The 14,337-nt window shown below is 38.9% G+C and overlaps 1 long non-coding RNA gene across 1 annotated transcript in view; it reads left to right on the forward strand.

The window, feature by feature from the left end:
* The window catches only part of LOC120371600, a 196,359-nt gene extending 182,686 nt beyond the window's left edge, over window positions 1-13,673 (forward strand). Inside the window, exon 4 of the long non-coding RNA XR_005584482.1 lies at window positions 13,427-13,673. This is a non-coding gene — a long non-coding RNA (uncharacterized LOC120371600). The remainder of the gene's footprint in view (window positions 1-13,426) is intronic.
* Window positions 13,674-14,337: the final 664 nt, after the last annotated feature.

A 14,337-nucleotide genomic window follows, 5' to 3' on the forward strand; every position in this document is an offset into this window, starting at 1 on the left:
TAGCTTTCTCTTTTATTCCTTCAGGATGCTATGCACCCTTTTTTTCTTTTTTTTCTGCCGTGATGCAAATTATAATGTGAATATATTTGTTGATACAAATTCATGTGCACTAAAATAAGATGTGGAAATTCCAGTTGTTTTTACCTTTGCTGAAAATTGGGACTAATAGTAGAACCATTCAAAAACTGACAGAGGGCAGAATATCTTTTGAACTGCTTCACCTGTGGAATTAATATGTAAAGAAAGTACTGGTAAGTACGTTTTCAATAATTTTTCTATTTGCTGCTATTTTAAGTAAGCAAGTACAATATTATATTGCATATAAACACATAGAATAAAAATATTCACAATATCTAAGGACTGTAATGCTCATCATTTTTTCTCTGAACTTTTGAACATCTGTTATTTGTAACAAACTAGAGTACAATATTAATAGTGTTTTCAGATTTGATTTTTGTGTCAGGTTCTCTGCTAGTGTAACTTATCAGAACTGTTGAAGTCAATGGAGCTAAGACAATTTTATACCTCTATCCTGCTCCTCTGAGTTCACCATTTTAATATTTCTCCCCTAAATACTATGAAAGAGAAAGTTACATGTTGTAATGGAGTCTTTGCTGCCGTTGAAAAGTTATTCCATGCTAGATAATTTGAAAAGATGTATTTCTGAAAAAGATAGGAGCTAATTTTATGAGGTAGCTGAAGAATCTTTCAAAATGACAACTGTACTTTACTGGCTTTATTGAACTGTAATAAAGTAGTAATCAGCAATGACTGTGACCCTTTTCTGGTTATATAATTGCTTTATCCATGTGAGGTCCTACTGAAAGATAAGAATGGGGGACTTCACCAGCCTAGGTTACTGAAATGATCCCATCTGACATAAGATTACATGTTTAAAGCTTCTACTACTGGATGCTCAGTCTTAATTAGACAAAAAGTGCTTTTTAAAAAGATTTTATTTTGGAGGCTGGTTCTGAAAATAGTACAGAATGACTTTTCCTGTTTTTGATTTAATGCATTACTACACACTGGCTAGACAGAGTAATTGAGGATTGTGGCAGAATTGTTCTAGAGCACTGAAGAGACCCGAGTTCTAGATGTTTAAATTTTTATTTCATTTGTTAAGCCTCTGTTTTGATATGTCTCTTTCCAAATGGAATACCACATCCATCCTTAATGCAAGCAAGTAGGAGAAGCAGTGAAGTGTGAAGGAATAATATGAACTGTTCAGCTCTCTAGATATCATATGTTCAGCTCTGTTTCTAGCTATTGTATGAGACGGACTAAGGAAGAAATATGGATATTTGAGATATGTTCCATAATCCAAGATACTTGTGACCATTTCTTCAGACTCAGCCAAACCCACACCCACTGGTAGTAGAGAATTTATTTAAATCTCTCCTATGACAGGACAATGATAATACAATGTTATGTGCACATTTCTTATTACAACTCTGATACCTAAATGAGGAGTGAGCTTTTTGAAAAACTGGTCTTTAATATCTCTGTGCTTCAGTTGCCCAACTGTAAAGTTGGACTAATACATCAAAGGGCTGTTCTGAAGATAGATTAATGTTTGAACTATTCAGATATGATGGTGATGGAGGCTATGTGATAGAAATACCTAAACAGAAAGAAGAGCAAATAAACCCTAATCAAATAGAGTAATTTCATGCAGAAACCAGATGCTTAACACAATGGAGTTGGCCAGAGTAAGGGCACAGAACCTAGAGATTATTTATGATGCAAGACCCTGTCTATACACATAGGCACCAGTTTAGCTAAAGGTGTGGTTTTAAAAGCAATTTAGTGAAACTGGAGCAAGTCCACACATAAACACTCTTATTTCAATTTGTCTTATTTCAATTTAGCTTAGCCTGGTAATATAGATTAAGCTAAAATGAAATGTGTCTACACACCAATTTCAATGTCACTTTGAAAACACACCCTTAGTTAAACTGCTGTGTGTGTGTGTGTGCGCGCGTGCACACGCCCAGCCAGAGCCTTAAAGATGGCTTCAGACAGGATGAGTTATAAACTCAAAGAACTACACCTGTTTTGCTGCTCATCTGTGTTCTGAATGCTCTTATGATGAGAACCACTTCTCAGCATGTATAAACCATTAACTGTTTTTCAAAATAAAGTCTTTAATTGCAAATGGCATCTCTGAGACTACTGTTCCCAGGGGACATCTTGTGAAAAGCGACATCATTTGTGGCCCTAGCATTGTGGGAACCTCATGTAAGAGATTGTAAATTAATGTGTATCCAAAAAGAAAATGTGAATGTTTAATCCTCTTGGTTTTTAAAAAAAAGATGTTTTCTGTCTGCAAAGCAGTTACTTTCCCACTGGCTCCCTGTACTACCAGTGTCACCAGTGATGTCACTTTTCTGAAAGCTGTTCCCATTAGGAATTGGCTCCAAAATGTCACTTGTAATGAGAACTTTATTTTTAATTAAATTTTGCTAAGTGCTTGTTACATGACCTTTCAGAACATTGCTCTGAGCCAACTGATTGCAACTTTTCTTTAACTATTGCTAGTATCTTACCTGGTTCCTCTGTCCAAAGCATTTTTAAATCAATATCCTCTATTGATATTAATTATTAAAATCTCTCCCAAAGAATCAAATTAGTAGGCTTTCTTTCAAATATCATCAAATATCATATGACAAATGCTGAATTAACTTGCAGTACTAAAAGTTAATATGACACAATAAATTATTACTCAGAAAGCACTGCATTATGTAATTGGATTTTTCAATTGAGTTTATTACTCAGACAATTACTGATTGGGTACAAATGAAAAAGATTTACTATATGATGTCATGTGCTGCATCAATCCCATAAGAATTTATATTAATTGTCACTCAGTCCTGCCAAAATCACTTGCAGTGTTCAGTAATGAAATCCTAATAGCAGACATCTGGTTTTAAAGGGACATATTCAAAGGTTTTAAACACATACCCAAAAATGTACCTTAAAATTGTTATTACATTACGGAGAAAAGCCTCCTAATTCTAACCAGATGCCCAATCCTGACAACCTTACTCACACGAGAGTAGCTCCTTTTAGTTCACTGAGATTACTCAAGTGAGTGAGGGCTGTGGAATCAGGCCCCAAATTAAAAAAAAAAAAGAATTAATCCAAACACCCCTTCAGTGTTCCATTCTCTGTGCTGGCTTCACAGAAGCAGTAAACAGAACTGATGATATTGGTGTAGAAGTATTCGGTGATAATTATAGATCAAATCTTTAGGTGTGTCATAGGAAGAGTTACCTGCCTAAGAGCACTTTGTAAAGGCGCTGTCAATTCTCCGATGTGGCTATTGGACTGTTGCTGTCAATAGGAACTTGGAGCTCTCATAAACTTCTGTAATAACTAAAAGGAGTGCTGGCACTGTTAGGACAAGGAGCTCTCAAAACTCCTGGAGGTTCTGTGTGCTGGAGCAGCAGAGGAACCTTGACCCTTTGGAATTGATAGGGGTTCTTTGTGTCACAAGTGCATAGATGAGAGAGCAAAAAATGGCTCATTAGGCCTGGTTACAAACTAGCTCTGTTATCTAGGAATGTTAAGCTTCAGCTAGCAGCCTATGTGGTTAGGTGCAGAGTAGCAGAAAGAACATGCTGATGTTGACAGTAATATAAAGCAACAAAGATGTGAAAGGATGAGATTGTGAACTAAAGGTATGACTCTCTGAAGAACCACAGCATGACAGAGGAATTGATCTAGAGTTGCAGTGCCCCCACTGCAAACTGAGAGATCAGAGGGCAGCAAGAGAAACTGGACTGGCAACCTTCGGCTGCAGTCAGTGGGCTTGCAGTGTTAGATACTGTGCACTAAACCTGAGTGATATGGGGCTAGCCCTGAGAATTGGGGCTAGATGAGAGAAGGTTTTGGATTTATATTGATTGTAGCCCATATCATCCTTACAGTTCCTCTTTCTATAAAGCATAAGATTCTATCTGCTATCTTTCTCACACCTGCAAACACCCCATGCTAAGCAGAGAATTGCACTGGTAAATTAGCGTAACATGTTTTTTGTTACTGCTGATTTCTCATCACATCTTCATGCTGTAATCTTTATCACCTTGACAGAATTAGATTGTTCCTTGAAAAAGGAAAATAAATATAACTATGCCCTGGTGTGCTGAGCAAGTTCTTATTGTGAACACACTGCTATTCAGACCACTTGTCCTTGTGATATAAGTGAAACACTGTTAGAGTAAGAATGGCAGAAGCACCCATATCAGAGATCCAAAAATAAAAATTAAAAAGTAGCATTCAGTTTCCACAGGCGTTGGCCATGTAAACAGGAGTTAATACTGAATACAGTATATTTGTAATTCTATGGGGCAGAGGGGAGACCATACCGATCATTTTACACAAAGAGAGATGTAGTCTGCTGCTTAAGGACCCTACTCTGAAAGAATGAACAATGCCTCACCTCCAAGAACATTTCAGTGTTAGAGTCTTAGATGTGAAAACATCAACCGTAGTGAAGAGCCAGTCTTAGCTCCCTGAAAAACCTTGGAGCTCCATGTTCTGCTACCCCTGCCCACCCAAAACGGGTGTTAACATGCAGGAGCCCAATTCCTGACCAGTGTCAACTTGTGTGAACACATCATACCAGTGCTCCATGCACTGGATTGCCTGACAATCAAATGTATGGTCTTGTTTAAGGTCCATCTTCATTGTCAAGATCATGAATGAACTGGATCCGGGTTACCTCAAGCACAGTCTCTCTGCACTCTACACCCTGTTTGCTAGATGCTCAGTTTAGACTGAGAGGCCAAGTTTAATCTTGTGATTGTATGGGAAGATTCTTATCAGTGAAATGTCTAAAGTTATGGAACAAGTCTCCACAAGAGTTCATGTTCAGGCTGAATTTCACCTCTACTGTTGGCCACAAGGCCTCCGTTTAAACATGTATTTCTTTAAACAACCATAAAATAACACCTAATGTGGGAGGAATCAACCAGCAGTCTCCCTCTTGCTGCAAGGAGCCAGATTAAAGGGAGAAGGGAAGAGACTGATATTTTCTAGAGATAATTCTCATTAGAACTGAGACATTTTTCAACCAAAACTTTTTTCAGTGAAAAATGCAGATTCTGCAACAATGAAACATTTTTCAAATTCATGTCTAGTTTGCTGAATTGTTTTGGCTGAGTTAAAAAAAACATTCAATTCAGAAAAATCAAAATATTTTGTTTTGACACTTTTGAAATTAAATGTTTTGATTTTTTGATTTGAAACTACTTTTAATTTGGAAACTTCCTTTAATTTTAAAAAATAGCTTGTTTAGCCTGAACTGAAATTTTGAACTTTTTGTTTTGCTGAAAAATTTGCCTTTGGTTGGACCCTTAAATATGTTTTGGTTTGGTTTTCTGGTTTGTTATATTTTTTTTATTTGTTCAGAATTGCCAGTGAACCAAAAAATACTATTTTTTGAACAGCTCTAGTTATAATGCAGCTCTAGCTTTAATTTTTGTCTGGCACATGAATACTCCAACATCCACACAAATAGCTATAAATATTCTATGATACTGAAAAGGATTTGGAGAGCAAAGGTCATTGACATGCCAGTTGAAATGTTTCAGAAATAAGATAGTTTGCATCCTTGCACTCCTCTTCACTTGCTCTCCTCACATGGCGGCACAGAGCACTGCAGCTGCATTACATAGTAAGGTCCTGATCCTGCAAATAAATCCAGGTGAACACACCACTGTTTCTGCAGGTAGGCCCATTGACATCAGTGGGGCTCTGCACACATACAGATATGCATCCACTCAGAGAAACTTGCAGAATCAGCACCTAACTCAGCTCCATCTCTCCTCTATTGTTAGCCATCCCTGCCCTCTTCTCTTCCCAGTTAAGAGCAGTGATATGTACTGGCTTTCAGGAGTGAATTATTTCACTTGCTGAAATGGTGTCAAAGAAACAGTGCATAACAAACCAAAACATCCAGATTTTTTTAATTGTAAACTTAGTGCTTTTTTTCTTCCCTTCCTTGATCAGTAACCTGAAGTACAGCCTTGTGTAAGCTTGAAAGCTTGTCTCTTTCACCAACAGAAGTTGGTTCAATAAAAGATTTACCTCACCCACTTTTGTTTATAATGTTTATCATTGTTCATTTTCTCTTACAGTAAGGCCCAATCCTTCAAACTCTTACAGTCCTCAGTAGTGCTACTGTGAATAAATAGTCAGTCTGGTGAATTTAAGCAACATAATTAGATTTCTCATTAACAGTTTTCAGGAAGCTTCATGGTACTCCCAACCCCAAATGTTCAAAAATTGGGAGTCAGGCCCCCAAAATCATGAGATTGACTTCAATAATGAATTCTAAAAAATAAACTCTAGGTTCTTTATTTGACTTCTGGTTTCTGAGCCATTATATTCAGATTACATTTTTAGACTCTGTTCTTCAGCCATGAGGGTTAGAAACTGAATGTGTTCACAAATGAAAGTTGAGACTGTCATGTAATGACCTGACTCCAGAAGCTGAGGCTTTAAGAAAAATAGGAAATATTGTAAGACTTGTGATAAAATGTCAAGAGTTGGCCACACGGCTTCAAATCATCCACTGGTACAGCAGCTTGTTCGCTGTGATACTGCCTCAAAATCAAAAGCAAGTGGCGATTGTTTGTCTCTAGACTGACACAATGATACTGCTTTGAATACAATTCTGGGGGTGTAAGTATTCTGAGCAGAGCAATGATTATTTTGTGTGAGCCAGACTGCTGACTATATAGTACTGTTAAAAAGGGTTTAAGCTGTATGGTGGAAGATAGAGTATTCATCTGAGGTATCTTCTGCTGTATCCTTTTCCAAATAAAGAGTACTGAAAAGAATGTATATTACTGTTTTTGAGAGCTCTCAAGTTTAGCCCCTCTTAGTATCTCTCTAGCACTCATTCCTTTTCTGAAAGGTAGAGTTTTCTTACCCTCAGTCTACAGAGCTTGATCTCCCCAAATCAAAACTCTGGCGGTCTTTATCTCCTTCTGCCCTGGTGTAATCCACTCAAGGGCATGACTGTATGTAGTACATTGTGGAAGATTTAGGATTCAGGCCGTATTAACTATAGTACTGATATAGATCATAAATTTACATTATCCTGAATGGAACTAGTGGCTGATGAGTATCCTGGGAAGGTGGAGGAATTTGCAGATGTGCGATGGGATGGAATGGAGGAATAGGAATATATAGTATTCTACAATCAGGGTCCAATCTTCTATGGTAACACTATTGTAAGTGATATGTTGAGATTTTCAAAGCAGTCTAGAAGACTGTCACATCTCCCCTTAACTTCAGTGGAAGAAGTGTCTAAATAGCTGTGGCTGTTTTTGAAAATGTCAGCATAAATGTTTTGGACCATTACTGTAATGTTCATATGGGGGTGGGGGAGAGAGAAGACAGGTGACTGAAAGAAGACTGCCTGGGTAGGCAAGCTTCCAATATCAATTTACATTATTTATTTTTAAAGGATGAATCAAGTCTTCAAAATCACTACAGACTTGGCAGGTAGAAATCGCTAAGCTTTAACTTGCCTCTTGGCCAAAAAGCTCCGTGAGTATGGGCTCGCTAGATACGGCAGTCTTTCCCACTACCTGAATTTAATTCAAACCATTCTGCACAGTCCTAATTTTAATCCTTTCATTTTGGTTTTAAGTTACTGCATATATGGCACAATGGAAATATTTTTTCAAACTTAAATTAGAAACATACTTTGGGAGCATGAAAAAAAAAACCTCTCTCTTCAGTGCACAGTGAAACATCTTTAACTCCTAGCTGAAGTGCAACTATGGTAACATTTTTACTTGAAAAGTTTGATAGCAGTGGAGGAAAACATTTTTTGGAATATGCTTTTTGTGTGCCCTCCCACCCACTCAACTTTCACAAGCTACCTGAAATATCCTACCAATCTGCCCAGATTGTGTAATTCTTCTAAATAAATATGGTATTAGAGCAGGGGTCTCAAACACGTGGTTATTTCCTTGGGGTTATTTCCTGCGGCCGCCAAACTCCCCTCACCCACCACCACCCCTTTCCCTCTTCCCCGCAGTGTGCTGCATCCCTGCTCCTCTGCCTACCTCCAGGTGCTTAGTGCTTTCCAGGAGGGAGGGGGGAGGGGTGGGAAGCTGCGCACTCAGGGGAGGAGGCAGAGAAGAGGCGAGGCAGGGGTGGGGATCTGGGAAAGGGGTTTAAATAGGGGCAGGGAGGGGGCAGAGTTAGGGTGACCAGATAGCAAGTATAAAAAATCAGGACGGGGGTGGGTGGTAATAGGGGCCTATGTAAGAAAAATCCCCCAAAATCAGGACTGTCTCTATAAAATCAGGACATCTGGTCACCCTAGGCGGAGTTAGGGTAGGGACTTTGGGGAAGGGGTTGGAATGGGGGCGGGATGAAGCAGGGTAGGGGCGGGGCCTCATGGAAGGGGTGGAATGGGGACAGAGCCGGGGATGGAGGGGGGCTTTTGTACCTTAGAGCAACCTGGGAATGAAATATGATGTGTCAGAAGGAAAACCTGAGTTTTCTACTTTACCATGACTGCTAATTAAAGACATCAGAATACAACTGACATGGAAAAACTATGTTACAAGAGAAAATCATGATTGTAATAAGACTCAAAGTTTGCATTCTGCACCTTTACAATTTTAATTTTGAAATGCTAATGAAAAATATTATAGCTCTGTAAACATTGGCAACAATGCTATTGTTGTCAGCTCCTCAGACAATCCCAGAATGTGTGCATGCAAGTTGCACCATCCGTCTAGTCTCCCTACCTGTTTGCTACAAGAGAGTAGAATGGCCTCTTTATAGTATATGAGATATGTGAATGAACCAAAACCTTGCATCCAAACACCCCTGAATTTTGAGGGAAGTGGAGTGCTTGGTTCACAGTTTCAGGACCGAATTTGGCTGCTGAGGCCCATTTCTAGTGTACATGCCCTTGTTAACCTTTAACACCCTTCTTTTTTTCAGAACTGAGGAGCTGGGAATTTGTGTTGTAGCCCATGCTCTGGAGAACTGTTACTTGTAAGAAAACAACTGAAAAGGAAATTCATTTTTAATTTAATTTGGGAGGGGGTGGAATTAAATTACGGGTCAGTTGAAAGTGTCTGAAATTCAGAGGGCTCAATTTTGTAGGGCTCAGTTATGGCTTTCCTGAGGTTTAGCTGTTATAAGAAAGGGGAAGCAGGTGGCCTGCTCTTTACTTTTGTAATATTTTTAGAGAGGTTTAGATTCTGTATTGGAACTTCATAGAAATATAAATAGAAAAAATCATTTTAAGTGAGGCTTGCCGACCTTGCAATGATGCTTGTATTGCCTTTCATCATCCTCATCTCCCTGCCACAGAAATGGTACCCAATCTGCTTTCATTGTGCTCAGTAATAGTCAGGAGGACCATGTTAGTACTATATATATAAAGGCTGCTTACTGCCATTGTATCAGGTCATCCCCAATATCATTTTCTCCTTTTTAGTTGTTAAAGAAGCTATTTTAAAATGTTAAAGAAGTCTTCTGCTGAAACTCACTAATGAGGCTCAGCACTCCCCCCTCACTTTGATTTTAGGCAGAGCAGTGCACCTCAGACACAGAAACCTGATCGCTGACTGAGCTGGCAGCCTTCTGGAGGAGGAGTTACACTGAGATCCCATACCAGGCAAGGGAGAACTTTACCAGTTAAGGCTGAATGAAGGTCCAGAAATCTTTTATGTTAATAGATTAGTGACCTAATATGAACATTTGAATATGCATTACCTCACTTGCAGCTTCTTGGTAGCTTTGGGGTCTCTGACTGCCACTGTCTTGAAGCTGCTTTCTGATCCATGGAACGAGCCGCTATTCTCTGGTTACTACTCCCAGGCCCCTGTTGCCATAGAGAGAGCACAGCTCAGTGTTACGCTAGCTGAAACACTGAGACCATGGCCATGGGTAGGTGGAGAGGGATTATGCTCTAGGCTGTATCTCTGTGGTGAGTCATTCCAGCAGGTAGTTTATGATTGGCATCCTGGAAGACACTGTTGCCTTCAAGATACTGCCTAGTGCAATCGTATCCTTAAAAGTGAAGACTAGAGCATTTCTGCAGGTCTATGTCTCAAGAAGTTGAAATTGTTGTTGGGAGCAGCCAACAATGGTGGTCTCCCAGCCAACTGGGAAGACTTGACAGGTTTGGAATAAGGGGTCAGCTGTAAACTTTACCTCCCCACAGATAGACAGGAAAGTGACATCTCCACTACCCCATCTGTTCATCCAGGGGACAGGAGGGAGGTAACAGAGGATGCCTGACACAGACAGGGGCATGAGAGGAAGATGTGGTTTTAGGCAGCAAAATTTCTGAGCATCACCCACCCTGGCTGCCAACACTTCTTCTCAGCTGGTCCTCCTTCCAGCAGCAGTCTCCTGTGTCAAGTTTGCTGTGTGCGGGAGGGCTGAGGGGGAGCTAGTTTATGGCTTCCTAGTTCTCAAACTACCCCAACATGAATTTAAGCAATGTAGATGCTGCTCTAATTTATAACATCTGGTTATGGTCCTAAAGGGACACACAGAAGCTGTGAATAGTGAGAGTTGAACTGAGCCCTGCCTCACTCTGACATGCCCTCTGAGCTGAGGTAGTTGGCAAAAGAGACTGCTCCACCACCCTTATGTCATTTGCGGGCTTCCTTCGCCTCACCCTTCCTGGGGGAATTCTGGACTGATTGTCTGAAGTCAGGTTCTGGCCCCTTTATGCTCCTCAGGGGTTGCTAAGAGGCCAGATTCAGGGCAGCATCTGGTCTTTACCATTTCTAAAAGGTAAAACACCACCGTGATTGCTTGATCAGTGGTTGAACTTGGGTTCTGTCATTCTACCAATTTTAGACAGATTCCCTATGTTCAAAATGGGGAATACTGCTGGAACCAGCAAAATCTCTTAAACCAATATACATTTTTACATGCAACCACTGTAGCAGGTAGTGAACACTCTAGTCAAGGTCACAGACAAACTTTCTATAAACTGGTGGAATGACTCGGCATACAAGAGTTACCCATGATATTTCATCAAAGATTAGTATTGTAACAAAGTAAGATAGCATAACTGCACAGAGTAAGTAGAATAAATTCCCAGCCTGGTAGCCAACCTGATCCAATATCTCTTGTGTATACAGCTGTACTTTTCCCAAGGCATTAATTCAGTGAGACATAACTCTTTGGCGTGTTACAGGTGATACTCTAGACCTCAATAAGAGCCTGATTTTGAAAAGTGGTTTTAATCTGGCCTTTAAGTGTGCACATGCAAGTTTGCATACTCAATGTGCAAAAATCTGACCCAGCATGTGCTAATTAGTCATCATCTACCCAGTTTGTGCACACAAAAATTGTTTACACTTGCATGTTGGCAATGGAGCACGCAAACTCGGGAAGGTATGCATAATCCTAGTGTGCCTTGGCTGTTACTAGATGGATACAAATGCATGTTTGTTTCTATAATGGGTGGGAGCACAAACTTTGTCCCCAAACTTAGTGCCCACAGCTGAAAATTTAGTCTGTAAAGTGTGAATATGCCATGGGTGTATATGTATGATCTGTATAGTGCATAGATAGTACAATAGTCATTGCCGACACAGCCACATATGATCTTCCTACAGGGCTACGGCATGGAATTTACCTTCTCTTAAAGAAGGCTATAATAATTAAATATGATGCGGCTTTAAAAAGGTACTGTGCTTTATATAACATGTCACTTTCATTGAATTATGAATATGACAAATTTACTAAGGAAAGGTGACCAATAAATAAGTGACATTGTTGAAGATCCACTCAGCATTTGCTCTTCCTAATGATGATTTTTTAAAAAAATTATGAAAGACAGCAATGGAAAATGACTTCTTTCTATCACTGCAAATGGGAAGTGATGAGGATATAAGGGAACATATAAATGCAGCGTTCCTGAGTGGCTGTGGGGTGGAGGAGGAGGTTGAAAAAAGGTCATTCTGTTATCCCTGGGCGTAGGTCAGGAATCACATCTGACATGATCACATTCAGAAAATAAAGCAAAATGAAAGAGAGGAAGGGGCAGATAGAGTATCTGTAGTAAAGCAATCTTATCTATGGCATGCTGACCACAGTGGCAAAGTGTAAAGGGCCTAATTAACTTTCTGCTTATCCTCCCCTTCCTGTTATTCCCTCTCCACACACCAGCCACCCAAAGTTCTTTCTTCAAGCTCTGAGAGATGAGTTGCTTTTTCTAAGGACTGACAGGAAATAATTTAAGGTGGAGGGTGGGGGGAAAGGTTTCCTGTTCTAGTTACCCCGTGTTTCTAAACTCTAAAAAACAAAACAGAAAAGGAATGCCATGGACCAATGTGATCCACTATACAAGGACGTTAACAAGGATGTCAGTATATGGATGTAATTTCATTAGGACTCTGAATAAACTTTAAATATAGTTACAAATTGAATGATTTTAAGTGCTCAAATGTATTTAAACTTAAATATAATGGAGCCCCTTTAAGGCCCTACTCCTGAAATTGGATTTCCCCAGGTGGGGTCCAACTATAGGATCAGGGCCATAGTTAGACTCTTTCAGTTATAAATCTATTTTTAAATTTATCCAGTGATAAACTTATTTCATAAAGCAAAATAAAATATGTACCGGGGTTTTACATCAGTGGCAGCTTGTATATTTCTTACCTCATCCTGAAAATAGTGTTAATGTTTAATGTTACTATTTCAAACTACTGTAAATCTTTTTTAAAGAGTCTGGTACTTGACCTAGATCTAATGACATTTTTATTTTGACAGTGAATTTATTGTTCATGGATACATCATAGCATTGGCTTGCTCTAGGCTTAGTGCAGCCAGGAGCTGTGTAGCCTTTCTGCAAAGTTCAGTCAACGTACTTCAGTCTAAACCTGCAATGCTGTATCTTGCCAGTTCTGGACCTCACTTCTATGATGATTGGCAATCATGCTAAAAGAAACAGTTTAGTATTGTGGACTAGTTTCCACTAGGAATTAGTTTAAATCTATTTGTGTGAGATCCCTTTGAATACCAGATACTGTCTGTCACATTTATTTTAAATACATTGACAATGATGCAATAAAGTAATTTTGTGGGAAGCCAGTGGTACACTTCTTAATTCAGTGCCTTTAAAACAATACTGGTTTGAAGAGAATCACCACATTTAAAGTGTATTAAAATGGGTTAAGTTTTAAAACTACACAAAATTTCTAAAACACTTTTGGTAAATACTTCAGAAAACATTCTTCCTTATAGAACACTAGATATCTATCATAGTAAACGTATTTAATGCTTTTATCCATGCTATTACAGAAAAATTTAAAATCATGGCAGTGTTCATAGATATCAGTGCTGGAATGCAACTAGACTATTTAATACCTGAAGGCAAATTACTTATTTAAAACATTAGTGTCTCTCTGTTTTCTAGGAGAAATGTGTACCTCTTGTTCAAGCAGACATCCTCAGCACAGTTGAACAGCTCTCTCAGAACGCACAACAGCTCTGAGGAAGGATATCACAAGTGCTGTAAGATGTGGAAATCTGGTAGAATTCTACTTCCCCTGATCTTGAATCTGTCAGGTACAGTGCCAGCTGAGTTTCAGCAGTATTTTGTAGTGACTCTAGTGTGAATCAATTAGAATCTTTATCCAGCAGCTTTGCACATACCTGAAGAATTCAAGCCATTTTCTCATACTCTGATTTCTGGTTTGATTTTGCTATCTCTGCCATGCAGTAATGGTAAAGAATTAAAAGGAAAATTTGTTTTCTTCAAAACAGTGAATAAAGAGTATTTTCTCTTAAACTTCACCTCTTTGACATCATTGCAAAGCTTTTGCCCATCAATTTCTCCAGTTCTGTCCTGCCTAGCTTCCTACTATGGAAGAAACAGGCCACAAATCCTCTGTCTTAAATATCAGCCTTTCTATTCTGCAGTATTGTAATCACAAGGGTTTTTTGTTTGTTTTGTTTTTTATAAAACATGAATCAGGGCCGCCCAAAATCATGAAAAATAATTTTTAAACCATATTATTTTTAAAAAAAATCTTTGTGTTCTGCTTTTTCAGCCTTGAGGGGTCCCATTTTCAAACTTTTCTGTCCAGCCATGAGAACTAGAAACTTTTTTTTAAAATGAAATGTGAGATCTCATGTAATCCCATTACTCCAGGAGCTGGGCTTTAACAAAAACACTGAAATTCATGAGACTCACAATAAAATCACAAGAACTGGCAATATTGAATCTGGTATTCTTCAGTCAGACTACATGTATCTCAGGCAAATTTTGCATTATTGCAGTTTGACTTGGCACTTAAAGGTTAAAGATTGAAGTGTGGGTAAGGA

Source organism: Mauremys reevesii, linkage group 9 (genome assembly GCF_016161935.1).
Source record: "Mauremys reevesii isolate NIE-2019 linkage group 9, ASM1616193v1, whole genome shotgun sequence".
In the NCBI taxonomy this organism is placed as follows: Eukaryota; Metazoa; Chordata; order Testudines; family Geoemydidae; genus Mauremys; species Mauremys reevesii.